Source organism: Pinus tabuliformis, chromosome 6 (genome assembly GCF_031772625.1).
Source record: "Pinus tabuliformis cultivar Carrire ecotype Pingquan chromosome 6, CPIR1, whole genome shotgun sequence".
Classification (NCBI taxonomy): domain Eukaryota; kingdom Viridiplantae; phylum Streptophyta; class Pinopsida; order Pinales; family Pinaceae; genus Pinus; species Pinus tabuliformis.
In genome coordinates, this window is record NC_142292.1 from 1,974,041,391 (window position 1) to 1,974,059,787 (window position 18,397).

The window sequence follows — 18,397 nt, forward strand, 5'->3', positions numbered from 1 at the left end:
AACTATAGAATGTTGAGAAATCTAGGGCAACTAGATTAGGTGATTTATCTTACTTTGGTAACTACTTGTGATGTATTTTTACTTTACTTGATTAACTTCTTGTTTCCTTTATTATTATTAGTGTTCTCTATCATCAAACAACTACCAAATCATAAAGAGCGGTGATACAATAAGACATAAGATTTAGGCAATCAGCGAGGGCCAAAACCTCTCCAGCTGAGAGGAAAACCCATCAGAATTCTTCTCTTCTTATAGAATTTTCCTTTAATGAATTCCAAAACCTATGACCCTTGACCAAGACCCTCCAAGACCAAGTCAACTTTTTCCTTCTTGAATGGCTTCCGGCAACAAACTTCGACCTTCCAGCAACTTCTCCAACAACTTCGACCCTAATAACAATTTCCGCAACTTTGACCTTGATGCAGCTTCGATTTAGCAGCTTCACAGCTTTAACCTGCTGGAAATACTGAGAGGGGGGTGAATCAGTATTCATTTTCAATTGTTACTTTTACCAATTAAATCATTTATATTTAGAACACAAAATGAACAATAAGAATCAATGCTTTTATTAATATAATCTTTACAATAAATCAGATACAATATATATAAGGCTCCAACTTGTTGCCAAACACCAACTTGGTCTTTCGTGAGGCTCCAACCTCTAGGGCACCAACCCTATCTTCTCAAGGCACCAACCTTGTGTTTAGAAGCACCAACTCCAAGGACACCAATACTTCCAATTCTGAGGCATCAACCCCAAGAACTCCGACCCTATCTTCTCAAGGCACCAACCTTGGATTTAGGAGCACCAACTCCAAGGACACCAATCCTTCCAATTCTGAGGCACCAACCCCAAGGGCTTCGACCCTATCTTGTCAAGAAATGTTTTGATTGTATTACACTGCTCTCAAAATCTTCTTCACTATGTTCTGTCAATCTACAACTTCACTGCTACATCAATGACAACCTGTCTTCATATGAAGGAGTCTTCACAATTCTTCATATTACCCAAACAAAGTTTGCAAAGTTACCTCATGATGATTTCAAATAGCCATCATGATCTACAAGAGTCTTCACACAACTTCAGTGTGTCTACAATGAACTACACTAAGCTCTGCACAAAAACAACTCTCTGTTTCAAGCCTTTGTTCTCACTGTCACAGTAAATGCTTCAGGAGTGACTACTTCAGGATTAACTGCTTCAGGAGTGACTTCTTTAGAGGAGTGACTGTCGCAGTTTCATATTGTGCGTTCAATTAAAGAAAAAACCCTGTTCATACTCAGGTAATCTTCTTAGATCCACAAAGCGTCCTTTTGAACTGTTATCTGGATCACTTTCAAACACAGGTCCGAGCTTTTCAAAATAACCCAGTCAATAGAATGTTCGACCTTCGGCTTCCTTCTTCTTCCGCTAGACCTTTCGACTTCCTTCTTCGCTCGCTTGACCTTCAGCTTCCACTTTCACTCGCTCGACCTTCGGCTTCCCGATCTTTGGCTTCCTCTGTCTCTTCAAGTTCACGAGTTGTGAACTTCTTTATGCTTTATCTTTATGCCCGAGATAGATGCTTAGAATTGAAGCATTTTAACTCGTTTTTATACGATGTTCACCAATACTCAAAAGACACGTTCATTGGAGGAGAGGCCGACTTATGATGTCGCATATTAAAATTATATCAGATAGGCCCTTTTTTAATATTCATCCAATATACTTATTATTTACGGAAATCACATAAGATTTGCTATACCCACATGGAGGTCCCACATGCCACGTCATCACCTTCAATCCCGAAATCGCAATTTCATGAGAATCGAAGTCATTCCTTTAATCTCGCAATCGCAACTTCATAAAAATCGGAGGTTTTACAAGTGTGCACATGCTCTGTCTTCCAATGGAGCGGATGCGCTATTCAATGAACTGTTTTTAATGAATCCATCGGGTCCACAATATTATCGCAATCAGCGGTTGGGTTCACAAGTCTTATCGCAATCGGCGGTCCGACAGTGACAACTCTTATGATTTGTGTAACTTCCCCGATATCTGGACGCGATACTACATAAAGGTATGTTCTAATGGAGCTATCGGGTCCACGTATTATATCGCAATCTATGGTTTGCGGGACTTCAACTGGCACACGAATTAAAACGGCCTTAACCCTCGCAGTTGACTGTGATCTAAGAGTTGAATATGAGATCGACGGCTAGGATTGAGTGTGGGACTTCAACCACAGTTCACCTTCCGCAAGCACTTGGGTTTGATCTTCATCGTTCATTTCTTGACTCCATTATATTGCAATTGGGGGTTTTAATGTGACAAGCCTTCATAACTTGCAACGCGAAGGTTTCGATACGCGCGGATGCAATATTGCAATAGGGTGGTTACCATAACCTATTTTCGGGTCCACAATACATATCACAGTTGGGGGATTCGACATGACACGTAATAAAATGGTAAAGTCGTCGATAACCCGTCGATATAATTCCTTCGATGCGATGTTCCTCTTTTTTCTTCCAATAGCACTTACCCTTGGGCATATGCGAAAACCTGCTTCTGTTGCTCCATAACCTACTTCTTTGATGGCTTCGGATGAAATCTTCCTCTCACTTTTTGGCTTCACGATGGCTTCTCCTCTTTACTCTTTCTCTTTCTCTTCTGATGGCCTCTGATATCCTTCCTCCTTAGTTCCAATGTTTCTATTATGTCTGTATTCAATCCTTGGATCCTCCATGAGCAATATTATGATCAATGGGCATCAATGGGCAACCACACATGTCACAAGAATTTGCCATCACAAACACTGCCATATTGACATGAATGACAACCTAGATTAACAATCTCCCCCTTTGTCATTGATGGCAATATTCTTCTTCTCTCCCCCTTTGACATCAATGGCAAAGGAGTGCACAAGGACTCTCCCTGTCGAACTGCTCCCTCTGTCAAACTGCTTCTGTTCTTTATGAATATAATAATTTTATGGGTATGTTACTCCCCCTGTCGTGGTGCTCTTCTTTTTACTCAAGATAGAAGTATTGGTGCCTCATCATCAACTAGCACATTATCCCCTCTTCATGTCTCAGAACTTCTTCATAATGCTTTCAACAATGCTTAAATATGTTCCACTTCAATGCTTCTAAACAATCTCCAAATAGTCATACACCAAATGTCCAAGTCCAGTTTTTTTTATGCTTCTACATTGTATTCTGTGGTCTCCACAGTCAGAATTAAGAGGCCTTAACAGTCCGAATCAAGAGAAAATGCCATTGAAATTGTCATTCTCTTTATCTTTCTTCAAATCATGATTCCTTTGTATCTCTGTGCTTCTCCTTAAGTTGTTGAGCTATATTCAACATCCCAATATTCTCCCCCTTTTTTTTTAATATCTAATCCTTGACTGTCTTTTAAATTCTTTCTACTGGTTGCCAACTTTTTGCAATGCTTCAATTATGCTAGATTCGTCCAACTGCTCTTGCTTCAAGCTTCATTCCCAAATGTGTCTATTTGTTTGAAGGTTGCCTCTATTATTGTCCTTGATTTACCTGTTCTCACATCATATCCCTGAGTCGAGACATTCAACTTCTATAATACCAACATAGTTATTTGCCTTATTAGCATTAGATGGCCTTCTCTGCTGCTCCAATTTCTGCTTACTGATCAAGTGGAAAACATCTTCAACAGTAGTCCAAAGAATGGTTACAAGATCATGTTCTTCAATGAAGTGCTCCTGAGAAATGATCTTTATCAAAGAATGATTGTTAATATAGCTCATCAAGGATTTCATAAGGACCCTTTCACAAATAGCTTCTGCAATAATGATCAAGAATCACAGGCTCCCCCCAACTATATGCATCATCTCTTTTGGCAGAGTCTTCCCATCAAATGCTTAGATTGTCGAAGATCAGGTCAATAACATGTGTTGTTGGCTGGAGAGTTCAAGGGACTTTCGGATTGTATTTGCTTCCTTCTCCATACTTGTGTAACTTTCTTATCTGGCATAGTTCTAGCTTGAGAAGGTGCCCAAATCAAGTTACAATTACGTGCCATATGACCAATGTTATGACACTTGAAGCATTCTATGTTGTTCACGAATAAGAATTCATGACTTCTTCTTGCGAAATTGCTTCTCGGAGATTGACGGGGATCATTATAAGCCCTACAATCTTTTGCCATGTGTCCAAAGTTTGTATAAGAATAACAATAACCAATAAATAAACTTTGGTACCTGGGAGATGGAGATTTCCTTGATGTACTTCTGAAGCCTTTCTGCCTTGAGATCCTTTGATGATAACCATTGCTTCTCGCATTCTTGACATCATCTACATTTCTTCTTGGAACAGGACTTCCTTCATTGTTGCCTTCACTCTTATCCTTACCTTTGCTAAAACTAGGAGCATCAACATTTCTTTCTGATTTCCTCATTTCTTTGTTGTTTGAAGTATTATCATTCTTGCTTGAGGATTCACCTTCATAGCCAAGACCTAATTTATCAAATGGGGATCTTTGATGGTTGAGCATGTCATCCAAGGCTTGAGAGCTCTTCAAGATTTTGTCCATTCCTTCAACCTTTTTCCTAAGGGAGACAATCTCTTCTTCCAATCTTTCGCAATCATTATTCTTCTTAGCAAGTTGTTTCTCAAACTCTTCCTTGATACGAGTAGCTTCATTTACTTCTATTTTAAGGAGATGATATCTGACTTCATTTTGAATATTTCTTCACTTTCTTTTGCTAGACTGCTCTCCATTTCTTCCTTGATTCTTGTAGCTTTACATGTTTTGGCCTTGAGAAGGTTGAGGTCAGATTTTAGTTTGAATATCTCTTCGTCCTTTGCTTTTAGTTCGTATATCATGGTGTTTCTCTCCTTTTCTGTTTCATCAACCTATCCTTCTATGATTACCAATGCTTCCATTGTCTTCTCAACTCCTTGTGCTAACTTTCTTGCTTCTTGTAGCTGAGATTTGAGAGAGGAGACCTCTACCTTGTACTAACCAATCTCTTCTTCAAGTTTGTTCAAGCTCTTGCGCCTTTGTTCAAACTGACTTGACAAGATATCTTCCCGTTTCTTTGTTTTATCCAATTGATTTGTCATGAATATGACTTCTTCAAGATGCTTTCTTTTGCTTTGATGAAATTCCTTCTTAAGCTTGGCGAGCTCTTCATCTCTTTCTTGTACTTGCAGCTTGAAAAGGTCAACTTCCTTCCTTGTTTGGTCTTGGTCACCAGCTAGTGCTTTCTTCTTAAGTTCCTCGTTTTCCTTTTTCAAATTGATAATCTCTTCCATGGCAACCATAAGTTTAGTGAGGAGATCTTCTTCAAAGTCTTTTTCATTCTCTTCATCTTCTAGGTCTTCTTTAGGCTTGATTTCATCAATCTTATCTTGAGCTTCCTTGATGGGCTTTGGATTTTGTTCTTGTTTCCCATTATTTTCTTGACTAGAGATCATTGTGAATGCTCCTTTTGAGTGAAGATCATGAAGTTAATCCCATATGCCTTTTGTTGACGAGCATTTTTCAAAATTAGCCTTCATAGAATCAGGTATCCCATTCAAGATTGCTTTCATTGCTCTTGTATTATGTTCCTTGGATTCTCCATCCATCATGCTATCAATAATCACCGATTTCCAAACTTCAATGCCTTGAGTCTTTAAGAAATTCCTCATTCTTGCCTCCCATATATCAAAGTTTCCATTTAATAATGGAGCCTTCACAAATTGATTGACTTCGATTTCGGTGGTTGAGGGAGACACATCTTTAGGAGGATTGGAGACTTTCTTCCTTGGCTTCGCCATTTGTGTACCTTCAAGTTGTTAGGCTTTGAGTGAAGGTACTGGCTCTGATACCAATTGTTGGAAATACTGAGAGAGGGGGTGAATCAGTGTTCCTTTTCAATTGTTATTTTTACCAGTTAAATCATTTATATTTAGAACACAAAATGAACAATAGGAATAAATGTTTTTATTAATATAATCTTTACAATAAATCAAGTACAATATATATAAGGCTCCAACCTGTTGCCAAGCACCAACTTGGTCTTTTGTGAGGTTGCAACCTCTAAGGCACCAACCCTATCTTCTCAAGGCACCAACCTTGTGTTTAGGAGCACCAACTCCAAGGACACCAATCCTTCCAATTCTGAGGCACCAACCCCAATGGCTTCGACCCTATCTTGTCAAGAAATGTTTTGATTGTATTACACTGCTCTCAAAATCTACTTCACTATGTTCTGTCAATCTACAGCTTCACTGCTACATCAATGACAACCTGTCTTCATATGAAGGAGTCTTCGCAATTCTTCATATTGCCCAAACAGAGTCTGCAAAGTTACCTCATGATGACTTCAAATAGCCATCATGATCTACAAGAGTCTTCACACAACTTCAATGTGTCTACATTGAACTGCCCTAAGCTCTGCACAAAAACAACTCTCTGTTTCAAACCTCTGTTCTCACTGTCACGGTAAATGCTTCAGGATTAACTGCTTCAGGAGTGACTTCTTTAGAGGAGTGACTGTCGTGGTTTCATATTGTGCATTCAATTAAAAAACAGCCTTGTTCATACTCAGATAATCTTCTTAGATCCGCAGAGCATCCTTTTGAACTATTATCTGAATCACTTTCAAACACAAGTCCGAGCTTTTCAATAAATAACCCAGTCAACAGAATGTTCGACCTTCGGCTTCATTCTTCTTCCGCTGGACCTTTCCGCTTCCTTCTTAGCTCGCTCGACCTTCAGCTTCCACTTTCGTTTGCTCGTCCTTTGGCTTCCACTTTCGCTCACTCGACCTTCAACGTCCCGATCTTTGGCTTCCTCTTTTTTTTTTTGCTCGCTCAACCTTCGACTTTCAGATCTTTAGCTTCCTCTATCTCTTCAAGTTTACGAGTTGTGAACTTCTTTATGCTTTATTTTTATGCCAAGATAGATGCTTAGAACTGAAGCGTTTTAACTAGTTTTCATATGAGGTTCACCAATACTCAAAAGACACATTCATTGGAGGAGAGGCTGACTTATGATGTCGCATATTAAAATTATATCAGAGAGGCCCTTTTTAATATTCATCCAATATACTTATTATTTACAGAAATCACATAAGCGCTGCTATACCCACATGGAGGTCCCACATGCCATGTCATCACCTTTAATCCCGCAATTGCAATTTCATGAGAATCAGAATCATTCCTTTAATCCCGCAATCGCAACTTCATAAAAATCGGATGTTTTACAAGTGTGCACATGCTCTGTCTTCCGATGGAGTGATCCGGATTTAAACAGGAACGCAATAGATTACAGAGATAACCATAAATACAGAGATGCAATAACCATAAACACATAGATGCAGCGGAAATAATGCTTCATTTCATTACTGGAAAATACTGAAATATGCTTACAACCAGAAATGGAAATAAACCAGCTAGGGCGATGGTAGCTTATCTCTGAGAAGAGATGTGCGGCTACATGCTTCTGAACTGTTCCGAGCTGTATTACAATGAGGCTCGAAGGCCTATTTATTGTTGAGAAACAATGAAAAACCCTTCACATCCACTGATCCGGATTTAAACAGGAACGCAATAGATTACAGAGATAACCATAAATACAGAGATGCAATAACCATAAACACATAGATGCAGCGGAAATAATGCTTCATTTCATTACTGGAAAATACTGAAATATGCTTACAACCAGAAATGGAAATAAACCAGCTAGGGCGATGGTAGCTTATCTCTGAGAAGAGATGTGCGGCTACATGCTTCTGAACTGTTCCGAACTGTATTACAATGAGGCTCGAAGGCCTATTTATTGTTGAGAAACAATGAAAAACCCTTCACATCCCGAAACCTAACCCTAGAAGACGAAACGCCAAATTGTGGGCCCCGTTTGGGTAAATTGGTACATCAATTTCCCGGGGTCGTAACTTTGGCATACGATCTCCGTTTGACGCGTACGATAGCTCGTTAGAAAGATCTATCCGAGTACTACCACTTTGGGAGGCAACATCGGTCCATGGACCCATGTTGCCCCAGAATCCCAAAAAAACGTCGTTTAGGGCCTCAAAACGGCTCCGGAAGTTCAGGACCCGAAAAACTGCTAAAAATAGTAAACTGCTACAATTTAGGAAACTGAAAAGACTGAAAGAGACAGTTGTGGGGGTCCAAATGGGTTGGTGGGTGGCCACCAACATCCACCTGGATCATTCCTCCCCCCTTAGGAAGCAATGGTCCCCATTGCGTTGAGTTCCTCCATCTGCTGAACTTGTCCTGCAATCTCTGATGTGTCCAGTGATGGCGGGAAGCATGGTCGATGATGGTCCACATTGAATACTCGGTGCAAGCGAAGGAATGGAGGAATGTTGTGCTTCAAAGCATTGTTGCCCATAGCCTTGGTACTGTTGTGAGGACCATGTCGGAGTGGTCGGAGCTTCTGATGGGCTCTTGTAAGGCGTTCTTTCTGCAGATGTAACCAGAATTTGTTGCCCACCTGAAACTTGTGTGGTACCCATGTGGGTGAGGAGAAGTTGTTCCTGTGTTTTATCATGACCGTATCCCTTTTCTGCTGCTGCTGCGTGGAGGAACCCTTTGCAGGGGTCATGGATGTAGCAACGATCTTCCCCTTACTTTGGGAGTGAACCAGGCAGATGAATTTCCTGGTCTGTGATATGAGCTTGCTGCCTTTTTTGGTAGTGATCAAAGATGTGGCGGTAGGTGGGGCTACCTCCGGTTTCCTGTATAATGAATTATTCAAAGAAATAATGACAGCACGAGGCCTTGACTCATACACAGCATGTCGCCTCCACAAGTATGGCTGGCCTAACAATACATCACAAACATCCAGAGGTGTAACATCACACAATACCTCGTCTGTGAAGGGTTTGATGCTGTAGGAAAGGCGGCACTGCTGGCGAACTTTGAGATCTCGTCCTTCATGAAGCCACCCGATACTGTACGGCTGTGGGTGTGGTGTAGTCGGTAGGCCCAACCGCTTCACGACCTCTGCTGAAACGAGGTTCTTTTGGCTGCCACTGTCGACAATGAATTGCAGCGGCGAACCCTTCACCCACATCTGTGAGTGGAAAAGACGCTCCCCTTCCTCTGGATTTTCGGGCTCATCTTTCTGGATCTTGGCGGTGGCAACAGTGGCGCTGGGATCCGCATCAATGATCTGCTTCCCTTTGCCAGTCCCCTTGTCGAGTTCTGGCTCAGGGTCAGAACATGCATCTGATTCGGAAGCCTTCAACTCAGCCACCAGCGACTGCTTGGTCCGACACTCACTTGTGTTATGAGTGGGACTTTTGTGGAACTCACACCACTTTCCTGTTTCCTTCTTCGGCTTCGTGGTATTGTTCTTTTCCTGCGGCTTTGATCGGTTGTCTTGGGTCACCCTGCCTTGGCTTTGTCCTTTGGGCTTCGGATTTGCAGATCCAAAGTCTCGCTTCTTCTGTTTGAACTTTTGCTCGATTTTGACAGCGTATCGGTATGCTGTGCCGAGTGAGGGGATGTTCAAGAACACCATCTCTTCCTGGATGTATCTGTGCAGGCAGCCACGGTATTTGAGTACCAGATGCAACTCAGAATCTTTGATACCCAACTGTGTGCGAAGGGTATGAAAAATGTTTGTGAACTCTGGCACATCTTGGTCTCGTCCCTGCCGCAGTGTGGTCCATTTGATGTATTTGTCCTCATAGCTTCCGACAGGGTAGTACTGCTCCTTGATGGCATCCCGGAAGTCATTCCAAGTGGGTGCGGCTGAAAATAGTGAGCCTGTATTTTCATCCTTCTGCTCGCAGTAGGTTTCCCACCAGTCCTTGACGTGGGGGGCTGCTTTGAGAAGAGCAAAAACAATCTTTTCCCGACTTGAAAATTCGTGAACAGAAAAATACCCATCTAGCAGATTTAACCATTTATCTACGGCATCTGCGTCTATTTTACCCTCGAAGATGGGGATTTCAAAATTAACTTGTACCTTAAATGGTGTGGCGTTTCCAGAGTTGCTATTGGAAGCCGATGCGTCGCCTCTGGGTAGCCGCTGAAGGATCTGCGCGAAGCTATCCATCATCGCGTTCCTTTGCCGCTCGAGGGCTTCTTCGAGCAAGATTTTGATAGGATCTCCTGCCCCCTCGTCTTTCTTCTCATCCGCCATGGGAGGCCGTCGGGATTTGCGAGGCTGGTCTTGCAAAGGTTCGACCAGTTCAAGCCCTAACTCCTTATATCCCGACCTCGTTGGGGACATGCAAAGAAAAACAGAGAAAAAGCAGACCGCTCTGATACCACTGATCCGGATTTAAACAGGAACGCAATAGATTACAGAGATAACCATAAATACAGAGATGCAATAACCATAAACACATAGATGCAGCGGAAATAATGCTTCATTTCATTACTGGAAAATACTGAAATATGCTTACAACCAGAAATGGAAATAAACCAGCTAGGGCGATGGTAGCTTATCTCTGAGAAGAGATGTGCGGCTACATGCTTCTGAACTGTTCCGAACTGTATTACAATGAGGCTCGAAGGCCTATTTATTGTTGAGAAACAATGAAAAACCCTTCACATCCACTGATCCGGATTTAAACAGGAACGCAATAGATTACAGAGATAACCATAAATACAGAGATGCAATAACCATAAACACATAGATGCAGCGGAAATAATGCTTCATTTCATTACTGGAAAATACTGAAATATGCTTACAACCAGAAATGGAAATAAACCAGCTAGGGCGATGGTAGCTTATCTCTGAGAAGAGATGTGCGGCTACATGCTTCTGAACTGTTCCGAACTGTATTACAATGAGGCTCGAAGGCCTATTTATTGTTGAGAAACAATGAAAAACCCTTCACATCCCGAAACCTAACCCTAGAAGACGAAACGCCAAATTGTGGGCCCCGTTTGGGTAAATTGGTACATCAATTTCCCGGGGTCGTAACTTTGGCATACGATCTCCATTTGACGCGTACGATAGCTCGTTAGAAAGATCTATCCGAGTACTACCACTGCCCCAGAATCCCAAAAAAACGTCGTTTAGGGCCTCAAAACGGCTCCGGAAGTTCAGGACCCGAAAAACTGCTAAAAATAGTAAACTGCTACAATTTAGGAAACTGAAAAGACTGAAAGAGACAGTTGTGGGGGTCCAAATGGGTTGGTGGGTGGCCACCAACATCCACCTGGATCATGGAGCGGATGCGATATTCAATGAACTGTTTTTAATGAATCCATCGTGTCCACAATATTATCGCAATCGGCGGTTGGGTTCACAAGTCTTATCTTAATTGGCGGTCCGACGGTGACAACTCTTATGATTTGCGTAACTTCCCCGATATCTAGACGCGATACTACATAAAGGTATGTTTTAATGGAGCTATCGGGTCTGCATATTATATCGCAATCTATGGTTTGCGGGACTTCGACTGGCACACACATTAAAACGGCCTTAACCCCCGCAGTTGACTGTGATCTAAGAGTTGAATATGAGATCGACAGCTAGGATTGAGTGCGGGACTTCAACCACGATCAAGGAAATCCATACTTTCCTACCCCCGCAGTTGCTAATCACTGTCGATCTAACAGATTTGTCAATCTGACAATCCAGATCTATTCCTCCACCATTAATATTTGTCGATCCAACGAATCTATGGATCTAACGATGATTCACCTTCCGCAAGCACTTGGGTTTGATCTCTACCATTCATGTCTTGACTCCATTATATTGCAATCAGGGGTTTTAATGTGACAAGCATTCATAACTTGCAACGCGAAGGGTCCGATACGCACGGATGCTATATTACAATAGGGCGGTTACCATAACTTGTTTTCGGGTCCGCAATACATATCGCAGACAGGGTATTCAACGTGACACATAATAAAATGGTAAAGCCACTGATAACCCACCGATATAATTCCTTCAATGCAATGTTCCTCTTTTTTCTTCAGATAACACTTACCCTTGGGCATATGCGAAAACCTGCTTCTGTTGCTCCGTAACTTGCTTCTTTGATGGCTTCCGATGAACTCTTCCTCTCACTTTTTGGCTTCACGATGGCTTCTCCTCTTTACTCTTTCTCTTTCTCTTCTGATGGCTTCTGTTATCTTTCCTCCTCAGTTCCACTATTTCTATTATGTTTGTATTCAATCCTTGGATCCTCCATGAGCAGTGTTATGATCAATGGGCATCAATAGGCAACCATACATGTCACAAGAATTTGCCATCACAAACACTACCATATTGACATCAATGACAACCTAGATTAACACGACCTATAAGTGACTTCACAACTTCGACCTTGCAAAGTCACAACTTCGATGCAACTTCAGAGCTTCGATGCAACTTCATAGCTTCGATGCAACTTCATAATTTTTGTCTTGCTCAATCATTGTAGAAACATTAACAAGAGAGAGAGAGAGAGACCCAAAACTTTGAACTTGTTCTTCTTCTCCTTCTTTGTCCTTTTCTAGCATCTATCATGAGGAGATTGAACTTGCTTGAGTGAGTTTTCAAATGAGGTCGTGTTCCTTCTTATTTATAGGCTTGTGAGGGGTACAAATTTATTTTTCTCTTTTCATTAGATCCATAAAATCATGATTACATATGACATTATGAAAACAGAGCCTAATTACATATTTCAACATAGAATAGCATGTACCCTTTTGAAAAAGGTCTTCTATTTGTTGCTACTAATTTATTAAGAAATATTATGAAAGTTTGATCCATGTTTTAGCTAAAGAATAACAAGTACATCGAACTATTTTAAGCATCACTTGATTGACAAACTCTCCAATCACACCCCAACACTCAACAATGTTATTCATAACAGCTAACAACTAAAATTGGCAAACATACAGACGAATGCAATGTTGTCTTACACTCAACTTATTGTTATTGACAAATAGCCATTTTTTTAACTCAATAGATGGCACTATGACCATTTTCTCACTCATACATCTTGAGACAAGCTTGATGACCATAGCAATACGTTGACTTTTCCCTCAATTTCTCCAAGTTTTGGGCAGTTCTCAGTGAAGTCCTTTGTCAAATAGTTTGCGACATATTGTTGTAGGCAGATTTCTGTTTGTTTAGATTAGAAAAAAATCAAGGCACAATGTTATATATATGTACGTTCCAGAACCACTATATCAACAACATACAAAGGGTATTTTAAGCACAAATGACCAGCTCATAAGATATAACCCTTTTATATATATATATTTTCTTTCTCACTGAACACAAAGATAGCAATGACCAGCGTTCCATATCATTTCCAGAGTGTATGTAAATCAGCAAGGCAAATACAAAGATAGGTACACTATAAAAATAAACCTGATAGCACAACGTATAGGAGAACCTGGAACTGGTGGCTTGACACAGCTGATTCAATCTGGTCCACGCTAGTCAACAAACTGGTCCAGCAAATGATACCTTGTCCAACAAAAATAAAGAGGAGTTTCATTCCCCTTGTTCACAACAGAACTCGTGAAAAAGTCCAGGGAAATTCGTGCTCTATTTCATCCTCAGGAAAATCAATCTATCTTCTTGATGTCTTTATCCAGCAAATCCCACTTCTGAATGTGGCTTCCTATTTTAATGTGACTCGGCCCTCTCCATACAAATTGTGGAACAATTCAACACTGAAATTAGAACCTGAAATGATAGGAACGAAATGACAATCCTTGCTGGTATGAAACCCTAAATCTGAAGACAAGAGTCGGCCTCAAACTGAAGGATCGAATTCCCCACCATATTAGTCGGCCTTCTCTGAATATGACCACCTTGGCACCGACTAAAGTATGAATATGTCCTCAACTGGAATGATCAGCTTCCAATTCTGAATATATATATATATATATATCGGCCTCTGAACTAAAGTCAAACCCGACCCTTTAAATTTTTACAGCTCCTCCAGGAAATGAATAGTCGACCCTCTTAATCACTTGGATTTTTATAAAAACATTGGATCACGGCCCACGCTTTCTCATTTGGCTTCATAAAATAATTGGCCATTCTTTTAAGATTAATTGCGATCTCGGTCAAATTTCTTCTTTGTATTTTTAATATGGTATATAAAAATATAAAAATTTATGGCATAGTGTAATTTATAAATGAAATAATTATTTTTATCATATTTCATTAAAATTTGATAATATAATTTCAAAAAAAATTATCTTTACAATACATTTTTGAATATATAAATGGATTCAGCACCATGAAAAATTTTTAGAGCATTTAAATTATGCAGATTAATAATTTATCTCAACCCGATTTTGATTAAAATTAACCAAAAAAATATCGTGAAAAAAGTCATTTAGTGAACAAGTTAGACTATGCCAAAATTTATTAATGAGGCCCCATTGAAAATTTAATAGGGCCTTTTAATAATTTGAATAATTTGTCCCACAATCATTAAATAAAAGACAAATTAGAAGGAATCTGTCTAATGTTTTTTAATAAAACTTTTGTAGAATGACGAATACAAATTTCTCCTAGAATTGTCAAAATAAACTTGAGCTTTGGTTTCCCTATCAAAATATATTTTTTGCAAAAAAATGATGACTCTCGCAAATAGACAAATTTAGCACTTTGTGGAATCACTGCAAATAATCCTAAAACCCTCAAACCATAAAAGTTGCAACTCAAAATTGAAAACCCTCCAAGTTGGCAAGATAGACAACTTTGATACCATTGTAATGTCCCAAATATATTTGCTTTGATACCATTGTAATGTCCCAAATATATTTTTTGCAGAAATTTGCTTCAGAATTTTATGTCATTAATTTCACAAACACATTTCACAAATTGAAACCATAATATTAATCGGCAAAACAGGGAAATATGAACTACAACTGAGAATTGGCAGAATGCACATGTAGTAGAACCCATACTTATTTTATTAATATAGAAAATGTTGGTACAAGAAACTGGAAATGGTTGAGGTAATGGCCTCAAAAGATCTACAATAGTGCTATAGTGACCTCCAAAAACTCTCATCTCTTGAAAACACTTGTGAATTCTGAATGATAACATCTATGAATTTTGAATGAATTCACCAAACGGAGATGTGGGTTCTCGCCCACTCTCGTTAAATCACCTGAGGGTTTCCATCCTAAAGCTACAACTAAAGTCGGGAACTCTGTTCTCCAAACCTTTCGACAAGAATAATACTCAATTCAAGGATGTCCCAAATGATCTTCTTGTCCTCCTTTTAAAGACTCCATAAATAGATCTCCAAGTCTCTAGAAACATCTTATTTTATTATTTTATTATTATTCTAGAAACTCCACTTTGACTTTATCTTAAGTGACTTTTTTATTTAATTTTATTTCATTTAAGTCACTTTGGGTCTTTTTCCTCCAATTAATTATTTTCCCCTTTTTAATTAAAGTCATTTTTAAGTTGGGAAAATGATAAATCGCCCACCATACTCTCTCCAGCCACTAGAAATCACTTTTCAGCATCCCTTCATGTAGATCTTCTCATTCTGGTTCTAACGATCTATTACACTAAGGTGTTCCGTCAAATATTCCTCTCGGAATGCCACCTTGAGTGTAATTAATTAAGTTATGTCCAATAATAACCCCATTTTACGGGAATTATCAAAAAGCCACAAAACCATAAACAAGTTGTGTTGAACTTTTCATGATGATGAACATGCCAAGTGAATGTTGTCAAATCCCATAAAAACTCGTCAAAACTCCCCCGAGACCCCTATTGACATATTCCTACTCCTGCAGCTTGGCCATCACATACCCTGGAAACTCATCGTACCTATATTATATATGAAAATAAAAATGGGGCGTGAAAACTCTTCTTATCACAATTATTTTCCATCCTCGTGACATCAAGATATTACACACTCTTTATTTTATTTATAGAATCCAATCATAAGTCCAAGTTTTGTGGGTTTATTATCCCACCTTCTTTCTTTTCTGTTGTTGGTCAATTGTACTTGTCTGACATGAGCTCAATTTTGTATGCTACAACTATAACCACTAGGTGCACCACATTGTCCTTAACATGGATATGGGTACATCAAAGGAATCAAATAAAAGACCTCGTAATATTTTACATAAAACATTTTCATTGCTTTGCCAAGTGAGCTACACCCCTAAGAGTTGGGTTATTGTCTTATAATTATAAGGAAATTGAAATAGTTTTTTTCCCCTTAATATGAACAAGAAATGTAGGTATCAAATGCTTTATTTTCTTTGTAACATTGGGTGTTCATATACTTATGAGTTGTCTTTAGTTTTAAACCTAAAAGGCTAGTAAAAAAAAAAAAAATTGGTTTCTAGTAAAAAAAAAAAATTAGTTTGTGGTTCATCATCTTATGAATTAGAAGATTTCACTTTCCATTTCCACATTTCCTCATCTACATGTTGGAATATGGTGGAATAAGAATTTATGGCAGGGTTAACCTATTAATATATATGATATTATAATTCATTATTATATATATATATATATATATATATATATATATATATATAGCTTTTTTCTTGTCAGGCCAGGCAGTAACTCTCCAAAGGCAGAAAAAACCGATTGGTGTGTTTATTCCATAGGTATGTTATTGTTTTATACATTAGGAGTGATTGTTCAGTTCATCTTCCGATGATTGTTCACATTCCTAATTTATTTATTTTACAAATTCCCCAATCATGAAGATTAGGTGTCAACATTCCCCCCCTTAATCTGAAGGGATGTTGGTGAGTCCAAGCATCGTTCTGAATCGTTCAAGTTTTTCCTTTCCAAGTGCTTTGGTGAGGATGTCTGCAATTTGCTCATTTGTGGAACAATGACGGAGATGGATTGTTTTGGCCTCAACATGATGTCGAATCAGATGATATTTAGTATTGATATGCTTTGTTCGATCATGGAACTTTGGATTCTTAGCCAACTTTATTGCAGAGGTGTTATCAATCATGAGTGGAGTTGATTGTACTTGTTTTACCTACAAATTTTCAAGAATTTTCCTGAGCCACACAATTTCTTTCGTTGCTTCAGCTGCTGCCACGTATTCTGCTTCAGTTGTGGAATCTGCTGGAACTGATTGTTTGCGTGATCTCCAGGAGACAGCTCCTGATCCAAGACTCATAGCATATCCTGAAGTAGATACCCCAGTTTCTTTGTCTCCATCGAAGTCTGAATCAGAGTATCCAATCAAGCTGAAGTTGTCCACCTGTGTATACTTGATTCCAAGGTCTTGAGTTCCCTTCAAGTACCTTAGAACTCTTTTTGCAGCAGACCAATGTACCTCACAAGGCTTTTGCATAAACCTGGAGAGGATTCCAACAGTAAATGAAATGTCTGGTCTGGTAGTAGTGAGGTAGATGAGACTTCCTACAAGCTGTCTATACTTTGTTGCATCCTCAAATTCCTTTCCTTCAATAGATGTGAGCTTTAAGTTTTGTTCCATTGGAGTAGAAAGAGGATTGCACTCTGTCATGCCAAATCTGTTTAGCAAATCTCCAATGTATTTCTTTTGAGAAAGAAATATTGATTTTGGATGTTGGGTTACTTCAATGCCAAGATAGTAATGAACATAGCCCAAATCAGTCATTTCAAAACTTTTCCCTAATTCCTTCTTTATGGATGCAATGTAGCTTTCATTGTTCCATGTCATTAAAAGATCATCTACATATACCACAAGATACACAACTGTTTTGCCAACTTTCTTGACAAATAAAGTTGCATCATCAAGATCAAAATTATTGAAGTTGAGTTTCAGAAGATGCTCAGTTAATTTTTCATACCAGGCTCGCGGTGCTTGTTTGAGGCCATACAAGGACTTCACAAGTTTGCATACTTTATGTTCATGTCCTTTCACAGCAAATCCTTCAGGCTGGGACATAAAAACATTATCTTTTAGATCTCCATTCAAGAATGCAGTTTTTACATCCATTTGATGAACTTTCCAACCGTTCTGAGCAGCTAGTGCAAAGAGTGTCCGGATGGTGGCCCATTTTGTTGTGGGGGAAAAAGTTTCCTCATAATCGACCCCTTCCTTCTGTGCAAAGCCTTTTGCCACAAGCCTAGCTTTGTGCTTGTCAAGTGAGCCATCAGCTTTGTATTTGTTCTTGTAGACCCACTTGCAGCCAATTGGTTTGGTTCCAAATGGAGGATCAACCAGCTTCCAAGTGCCATTCTTTATGAGGGCATCATACTCCTTTTTCATCGCTTCTTTCCATTCATCATGAGAAGAAGCTTCTTTGAAGGAAGTTGGTTCAAAATCTGTAGACAAGTTCAATTCACAATCATAAGCAACATCCATATCAACAGGTGAATTAGAGTCATCTACATCACCTCCATTTTGTCGGTTTGAATTTCTGGTTCCTGTTTTTCCAATTTCATCAGGATGAACACTTTCAAGTGTCTTTGTTAGCCACTTTGGGGGACCTTTCTGAGATGGTCCAGGCTGCTCTG

The 18,397-nt window shown here is 39.4% G+C and overlaps 1 long non-coding RNA gene across 3 annotated transcripts in view; it reads right to left on the reverse strand.

Annotated features, from left to right (window-relative positions):
* The window catches only part of LOC149267118 (uncharacterized), a 126,960-nt gene extending 112,969 nt beyond the window's left edge, over window positions 1-13,991 (reverse strand). For 2 of the 3 annotated variants that reach the window (XR_016260520.1, XR_016260521.1), the window contains exon 1: window positions 13,301-13,943. This is a non-coding gene — a long non-coding RNA (uncharacterized LOC149267118). Of the gene's footprint in view, window positions 1-13,300 lie in introns of all 3 variants that reach the window. The other variant, XR_016260519.1, reaches the window with a different exon arrangement.
* Between the last annotated feature and the right edge of the window lie 4,406 nt (window positions 13,992-18,397).